Source organism: Coffea arabica, chromosome 4c (assembly GCF_036785885.1).
Source record: "Coffea arabica cultivar ET-39 chromosome 4c, Coffea Arabica ET-39 HiFi, whole genome shotgun sequence".
Lineage (NCBI taxonomy): Eukaryota > Viridiplantae > Streptophyta > Magnoliopsida > Gentianales > Rubiaceae > Coffea > Coffea arabica.
Window position 1 is genome coordinate 15,958,162 of NC_092316.1, and position 8,925 is coordinate 15,967,086.

General features: G+C 34.2%; 1 pseudogene; it reads left to right on the top strand.

The window, feature by feature from the left end:
* The first annotated feature begins 377 nt into the window (after positions 1-377).
* On the top strand, positions 378-7,171 carry LOC113739049 (beta-fructofuranosidase, insoluble isoenzyme 1-like; annotated as a pseudogene).
* The last annotated feature ends 1,754 nt before the right edge of the window (positions 7,172-8,925 follow it).

Sequence of the window (8,925 nt, forward strand, 5' to 3'; positions counted from 1 at the left end):
ATTTTTGTGAGTTTCACATATGATGTGAAAAACGATGTACAAGATGCAATTTTTACCTTACTTTTTTTTTTTTTTGTCTTTGGGACAAATCTTGGCCATGAACCTTTAGAAACGGTTGCTTCCCTCTCTAACCCCCTTCCCTACTAAATTTCTAAAAAGTTAGAGGGCAAGTTAGGAAATCTTCAAATTCCAAAATTACCTCGTATGAATATCTCTTAGAGGCCGAGCATGTGCTCAGCTTTTATTTTTATTATAACATTGCAGACAGTCCAAGCCGTTCTGCCTATAAAAACCAAAAGCATCTACAAATACTTTGTCTATAAATACCAATAGCATCTATAGCATTTACTGCACTGTTAGGCTAATATATAAGCAATATGAAGTGGTACTGTAATGAGTTTATTCGGGCTTTGCCAATTGTTTTCGTATGCTTATTGTCACTAGGCAATATTGAAATGCCGCACAAGATATATCGGGGGTATCAATCTCTCTCTGCCGTGAAGGTGAAGCAAGAACACAGACCATGCTACCATTATCAACCTGAAAAGAATTGCATCAGCGGTATCTCTTCTTTCCTATTAAGTTTTACTATTACGTTTTCGGTAACCAAGTGCTACTACATACAATCCCCTAAAACTGGAAACATTTCGTCTTTAGCTTTAGAGAGTTTCTGTGAACCTTTGTCCTGCTGACTGCGGTTATGAAAATGATAGTTCTCACTTCTCATGCATGTGGCTTCAAATTCTACTCTTTTTTTTTTTTTTTTTTTTTAAATAAACGCATCCCCCTCCCTTAATTAACCATCCCTTACCCCAAAACTTGGTAGCCAGGGTCGAATCGCTCCCCTAACCTTCCCTAACTCCCAAACCCGGCTGCCACCAGGGTCAACCCCTAAGGTTGCCACTAGGGTTAGGGGAGGAGGGTTTGGTTTATTAAAAAAAAAAAAAACAAATAAAGAGCTTGTGAGTCCCAATTATTTTTTGTGCAAAGTCCCAATTATTTTCACATACATCGTACTACATGACATCTAATGTTTTATGATTAATTTGCATGTACTTTTCCTTGCTTCATGGCCCTGCACGTTGATTCCGCCAATATATTCTTCTTGAGCCTTTCACTAATATTTTGTATCCAACTCAAGTACGGATTTCATGAGGGATGTGGTTTTTTATTCCTCTCATTAAGTCATTAAAAACCCAACGCACCCCTCTCTTCCAACCAAAAACCCGAAAACCCATTAGTTGACTCATTATATATATCTGTATGACAGACCACTACTTTTAAACAATGTTTTGAAAATCGGATCGAACTGGCCAGTTCGATCGGTTGGATCGCGAACCAGTCATAGTTCTGGTCCGGTTCATATTTTGGGTTAATTAGACTTAAAAATTAGATTGAACTGTTCGAACCGTGTGAACCGAATTAAATTGTTGAACCGGCGATTTTTGTTTTTGTCTATTAAATTGAAAAAAAATTAAAAAAAGAATATATTTTCCTTAACCCTAAACACTAATTATTAAATGCTATATCCACTCACTCTCTTCTCATTTTTTGCCTCTTATTAAGTTTGTATTTCTATTTTCTATTTTCCTAACTACCTCCAAACTCCAATCTTCTTTTTTTTTTTAAGTTGCAATCTTTAAATATAAAAAATGTGAATTAACATTTAAACTCATAATGTCTAATTCCTATGGACGTGAATTTTGTATAATTTTAGAATATTGTGATATTTTGGGTCAGATTTAAGATTATTTTTTTGGTAAATTCAATTAAGATTGAGATGAAATTTATTTGTTTCAACTTATAATTTAAAAAATTTATTTGTGAAAATTCAAGTTCTTTGAAAATATTAAAAATTTCATCATATAAAGTTTTAAATTAGTCCAATGCATGTCTTATTTTGTGCATATATATTTATATAAATTAATTTTTTAAAAATTTATTGAACTAGGGTTGAACCGGTTTGACCTGTTGAATCTCGATCCAAACACTCCACCGGTTCAATTAATGGCCCGAGTTTCAAAACATTGCTTTTAAATGGACCAAATTGGCCGGTTTGCTCGTAAAAATGGAAACAAGATGAATGTTTGAGTTTTGGTCAAAACCAGTCAAGAACTCAGTTAAATTGGGAACGGAAAAAGTCATAAGATTCGAGTTTTTTCTTTTTTCTTTTTTTAAGTAAACCTTCCTTCCCACTTTTTTTTTTTTAACTTTTTTGTGAATTATCCCTAAATGCTTGAAGATAACAAGAGTCAAATTCATCTCTCGAGCATGATTCAACGAGATATCTAAAATCAAAAATTGAAAAAACTAAATAAATTAGCAAAAAGGAATATAGAGAAGGGAAAGGAAAAGGAAAAGGCTTCATATTTTTACACAGTGACAAAGTCACATTCAAGTGAGGGTGTGCAGTTACCCCAATTCCCAAAAATTCCTAAAGTTGGCATGAAAATTTAAAACTTTTGATTTTATTCCCGCGCACGCATATATATATATATTAGCTATGCGTCACTATACCAAAAACAAATCAAAGCATTTACATCGATAAAAAATGGATAGGCAAGCCCTACTCAAGTACAATCATCAAATGCTTTTTAGTTCTAATCCCATGTAACAACTGCATTCACTGCACAGCAAAATGAACATCTTCAACAGTGCCTCCTACTGTAGCAGATGCATACACAGGGTTTCCTTTGAAACAAGACCTCATTTCAACATTGCCATAACTTGTAAACTAAGTTAATACTAATACCCACTCTTTTTTTGCACAAATATTCCAGATATTACAAAATCAAGCATCTATTCCGAAGAGTTAAGTTTATACTCCTATACCCAATCAGCCCTCTTTTTTTTTTGGCTTGCGAACATCAGTCCACTTCATTTTAGCACTATAATGAGTCTTCATGATGCCACTTCATTTTAGCAATACGAATACATTGGACCAATAAACATGAATTCTAGGCAAAACTAATTTTTTCACAAGTTGCAACCGCCATAGCTAAGCTTCTTTCCAGACCAGCTAGTAACTTTCTTTTGACACTTAGTCAATATTACATGGCAATCCTTAATTGTTAACCTGATGAAGGTAAGTGGAGGGAGACCCAAATAGCACATATATTATACAATATATACATACACACAGACAGATACAAACACACGCATTTACATTTTGATCGATTTTGACAGAATTATTTTACTTTTCGGCTTTTTTTGTACCGCTAGACTGGAGCAACAGATCCAATCTGAATTTAAAAACATTGGTATTTAGTCATGATATACGGATGTGTTTCTTATGTTCCGTGTGCTTTTCAAAATCTTGTCATTTGTTAGACAAACGTAGAAAGATTACATTTCAGCATATAACAATTTTGTACAGAATTATAAGCACAATTCCCAATAGAAAATAGTTTTCCTTTGTATTGCAATGGAACTGCTCTGATTTTTGTTTGTGATGGAAAAGTTGGGGTATTTTTGCACTCCATATTCCACATTAATGGAGTTGTACTTTATATCTACTGAAAGTTTTTTTTTTTTTTAAAATATCTACTGAAGGTTTGATCCTATGTACTTGTAGAATTGTCACCTGTGACTACATTTCCCTTCTTCCTTTCACTTTCTCGCCTTTGCTAGCAGTTTGGCACCTAGAGTTGTAAATTAACCAAACTACTTGATTTAGGCTCATGAGTGGCTCGGCCAATGCTTCAACTCGAACTCGGCATTGATCAGATTCGAATTGGGTTCGAACTATTTGATAAAGTAATCTAGTCAAGTTCAAGTAGCCAAAAAAAAAAAAAAATTAGAGTATTGTCGAACTTTATAGAGTAGTGTGTTTATAATATATTTTTAACTATTTATTGTAAAATTATGAAATTTACTAGAACACTGAGCTTGAAAAACTCAATTGAATTGGATTTGATTAAGTACAAACTCAAACTCGAGCTCAAACTCGAGTAAAGTAAAATAAGCTGGAGCTCGAGTAAAGTAAAATAACTTAATGAGCTCGATCTCAAACATTTTTACTCGAGTAGAGTTCGAGTAGTGTATTGTTTAAATTCGATTAGGTTCAATAGCAGCCCTAAGCACCAATGACTTCATCCTTAAGCTAAAATTTATTAATTTCTTTCATTTTAGTTAATTGCTGATAAATTTAAATTTCTTTTCCATGGGACTCTCGCACGTCAACATGATCAAGAGCAGATACAAATGGTAAGCAAGGAGAGTTTATTCCCTCTTTTTTGTTTTTTCCTTTCTTTCTTTCACAATTTGTTCTCTCTTTCTTTTTGGTTGTTTTCTCAGATACAGTTCTCTGCCCATAAACTAGAATTATCTAAATAAATCATTAAATTTTTTTTCTAAGCAGGAGCAATTTATTACAATGGATTTTACCACCTTTTCTACCAATACAATCCTTATGGTGCAACATGGACCAATTTCACGGTATGGGGCCATTCAATGTCAAAGGACTTAATTAGTTGGAAAACATTAAAGCCCGCAGTTAGACCCACAAAAGCATTCGACAAATATGGTTGTTGGTCCGGATCAACAATGATCCTTCCAGGAAACAAGCCCATTATCCTCTACACCGGAATAGATGAGACCCACACCCAGGTCCAAAACTATGCATTACCAACTCATCCGACCCATATCTTGAAGAGTGGATCAAGCCCGACGACAACCCATTTCTCGTTGCTGGACCGAGCGTCAACAAGATTAATTTCCGCGACCCATCAACTGCTTGGATGGGACTGGATGGTCAATGGAGATTCTTGATTGGCAGTAGCAAAAACAGTAGGGGAATTGCATATTTGTACAAAAGCAAGGATTTTATCAATTGGGTTCAAGATGAAAATCCATTTCATTCCAAAGAAAAGACCGGGAATTGGGAAGGACTAGATTTTTTCCCAATCTCCTTGAAAGGAAAAGAAGGGTTGGAGAATTGGATGATTAATGGAGAAAATGTTAAATTTGTCTTAAAGGTTAGCCTTGATCCAACAAGATATGATTACTATACCATTGGTAAATATTTACCAAAGACTGACAGGTACATACTTGATAATACTGCTCTGGATGGCTCGAAGGGATTAAGATATGACTATGGAAATTTTTATGCTTCCAAGAGTTTATTTGACCCTGGCAAGAAAAGAAGGATTATTTGGGGTTTCTCCAACGAATCAGACACTAGAATGGACATTGTTGAAAAAGGATGGAATGGAACTCTGGTAAGTACTATAGTTTCTAACTAAGAAGGGTTTAGTCTAGTGTTAAGGTTAAGACCCTAGGCCTTAGAGGTCCTAGGTCTCAATTTCTCTTCCCCTTCCCTACTTCTTAAATCCTATCATTCGTATGTTAGAAAAAATAAAAATTTTTTAAAAGTACGATAGTATCCAATTGTAGTGAAGTACTTTCTTTTGTTTTCTTTTTAATTAGGATAATGTTTTTGGGCATATACTGCCAAAGCTTAAATTAATAAATTCTTTCTAGGGATATAACTAAACAGCCTTTATGTAGTAGTGAACCAAATATTATTGATCACTTTCTTAGATTTTGTGAAACATTAGGGACCAATTTGGTTAATTAATATATTGTAAGGGCAACAGTTGTATAGATTGAAACATTAGGATCAATAAGGTCGACATTGAATACATTTGTTTTTAACTGAAATATTGGAGTCCAATTTTGTCCGACTCCCAAATTTTGCTGACTAAAAGTGCGTTTTTCCCTATCACTATATAGCGTTTATATGGTAGCTTGTAAAAAAAAAAAAAAAAAAAAACCATATGCCTGATGACTGATGTGGAAGACATGTGTAAGTAACTATTGTCTAGATGGCCCTAATAAGAAAAAATGCATTTCGCCTGGGATTCATCTTGTATTGATAAATTTTTTCCAATTTAGCTGTCTACATAAATCATGTACTTTATTGGATACTCTTATAGAAACTCATTGTCCAAACGCTTTGTCCATAAGTTTTATGGCCGAGTTAAAATGTATCTAATGTTGGCATACTTTATCAATCTTGTATGACAAATGTAATCCAAAAGGTGTTTATTTGTTCTACTTTTGAATTTTATAGCCTATTCCCCGTAGAATTTGGCTGGATCCTAATGGAAAGCAATTGCTGGTGTGGCCTATTGAAGAAGTGGAAAGTCTTAGAGGGCATGAGGTCCAGTTGAGGAATAAAAAGATAAAAAAGGGGGAAGTTCTTGAGATCGAAGGAATAACAGCTGCACAGGTTTTCTTGGATATTTGCGTTTCGTTTAAGCTACACATCAGACAATGCATTAATGGGAAATCATATATAATCTGATCTGAATTGCAAATTGTGGGGGTTACTAAATTCTCTTGGTTTGACATGCACATGCAGGCTGACGTTGAAGCGGTTTTCTTTTTCCCAAGTTTGAGCAAAGCTGAGCGTTTTGATCCTAGTTGGGATCACATTGATGCTCAGGAGCTCTGTAGTCGAAAGGGTTCAGCTGTCCAAGGAGGACTTGGGCCATTTGGCCTTCTAACACTAGCTTCCGAGAAGCTAGAAGAACATACTCCAGTCTTCTTTAGGATATTTGAGGACAAGAACAAGCACAGGATTCTGCTCTGCTCTGGTGCTTCAAGGTTGGTTGTTGCTTCGTCATGTCTTTACTAGCTAGTAGTATTAGATCTTTGCTTCTGTCCTCCATTGGCGTTGCTAATCTTGTATTGTTTTATACTTGTACTCTTGACAGCTCCTCCCTAAAGAAAGGGATATACAAACCCTCATTTGCAGGTTTTGTAGATGTAGATTTGTCAAAGAAAATGCTTTCTCTCAGGAGCCTGGTAAAAACTTCCGCACATCCCTCTATTTCTTTTTTAGATTTTTTTTTTTAGAAGGCATTCTTAATGAGCAAGATATATTTCTTGGCAGATTGATCATTCTATTGTGGAAAGTTTTACTGCAGGAGGCAAAGTGTGTATCACATCTAGGGTATATCCTACTTTGGCAGTTTTCAACAATGCCCATTTGTATGCATTCAATAATGGTAGCCAGACCGTCACAATCAAGAAATTGGAAGCTTGGAGCATGAATAAACCTAAAGAAATGAACTAATTAGCTATGATGGGGCTTATTTTTCTAATTGTCAGTGTTTTTTGATGGACACTAAAGTTTATATCGTCAGGATCAATTGTTTGTACAATAATTTAGAGGAGAACAATATCAGTTTAATTTTGCTTAAGATTGCATGGGATTCAGAACTTTGTTCGGGTTAATAGTAGATTCCAGCTCTGTGTACGGTATATACTGTTTAAGCTCTTCTTGCCCTTGAAGGAATTGGAGAGATAATTCTGATATTCTCCTTGCTGGACATTTAGTGCTTGTTTGATAACATAAAAAAGTGCTGAAACTGAATTCATTCAGACATTCAGATGTTGTAGATGTTTGATAAATAAAAATTCACCTGCTGAACTTATTAAGTGGTGCTGAATTTGTATGTATTTTTTTCAGCACAAGAATCGTAGCTGAATGCTTAATTTGATAAGAATCAAGAGATTTATTTCAATTACTTTATCTTATCTACCAAATATATCCCTGTTTGTTAATTACATTCAAAATCCTTATCTAATTAACAACCTAATATTCCCTATTCAAAATCCTTATCTAATTAAACAAAACAACCTAATATTCTCTATTCAAAATTTTTTTTTAACAATAGTATTTTTTTGCAGTAATTTTCATCCACAAACATTTATATTTTGATATATATTTTTTTTGTGCAGATAAATATTATTTATGTGATGCAGCTTATCCACACACACGTGACTTTATGACACCATATCAAAATATTAGATATTGGTTGTCTGATTTTCGAAATGCTTCTCGTCCAAGATCAAAAGAAGAACGTTTTAACCAAGCACATGCAAGATTGAGAAATATAATTGAACGTGCTTTTGGAGTATTAAAAGCTCATTTTCCCATTCTCAAAACGATGAAACCATACCCTTTTCCCACACAAAAAAACATTGTCATTGTATGCATTGCTCTTCACAATCATTGTCATTTTCATACTTAACAATTTTAAGTTAATTAAATCATAGGTTCTATTTCCTTTTTGGATTAAAAGATAGAAGGGCAAAATTGTACAATTTAGCTTATTAAGCATTAAGTTATGAATATTTATCAAACAGTATAAATAGATTCAACATTAAGATTCAGACATTCATATATCTCTTTTCAGTACTTAAAATTCAGCAAATTAATTATTTCAGTATTCAGAATTCAGATTCAGTGTTATCAAACGGAGCCTTAGTCATGATTCATGAACTTAATTTTCAAAGCATTCAATTTACCAAATCCAGAGAGAACTATGAAACCTAATTAATCAAGAATTAATGATAGCGTTATTGTCAGAAAATTGCTTGTAGGAATCTATCGAGAAATTTGATTTAGAATCCTGTATCTTATTTAGATTGTATTTATGGGAAATTCTTCAATGCCATTGCTGATTTCAAGGAAACAATACCATTGTTCTTCAATGTCTGGTTTGATGATGGTTCAGTCACCATCAGTTTCTTTAGATCTCATGGGCCACTCCTCTCCCCCCTCCCTAGTGTAGGCTAGAGTAGGAGTAGGTTAGGTAATTAGCTATTGCATCTGATTAAAAAAAAAATAGTGTATTGCCATGTAGGTGATTTTTTTTTTTTGATAGAAAGTGACAAAAAATATTATTAATCTGAGATGATGTCCGCAGCAAGCGCAGTAACAATAAAATCTGGAGGGAAGTCCCTCCATATACAGCCATTAGAAATAGAACAAGCATATTTAGCAACACAATGCGCGACATTGTTCAGCTGTCTAGGCACCCATGATGCTTCCCATGCTGCAAAGCTTTGTATATCTATGAGAATATCATCGACCAGCATTCCACAAGCTGATGCATCCGTCTCTGTAGTTTG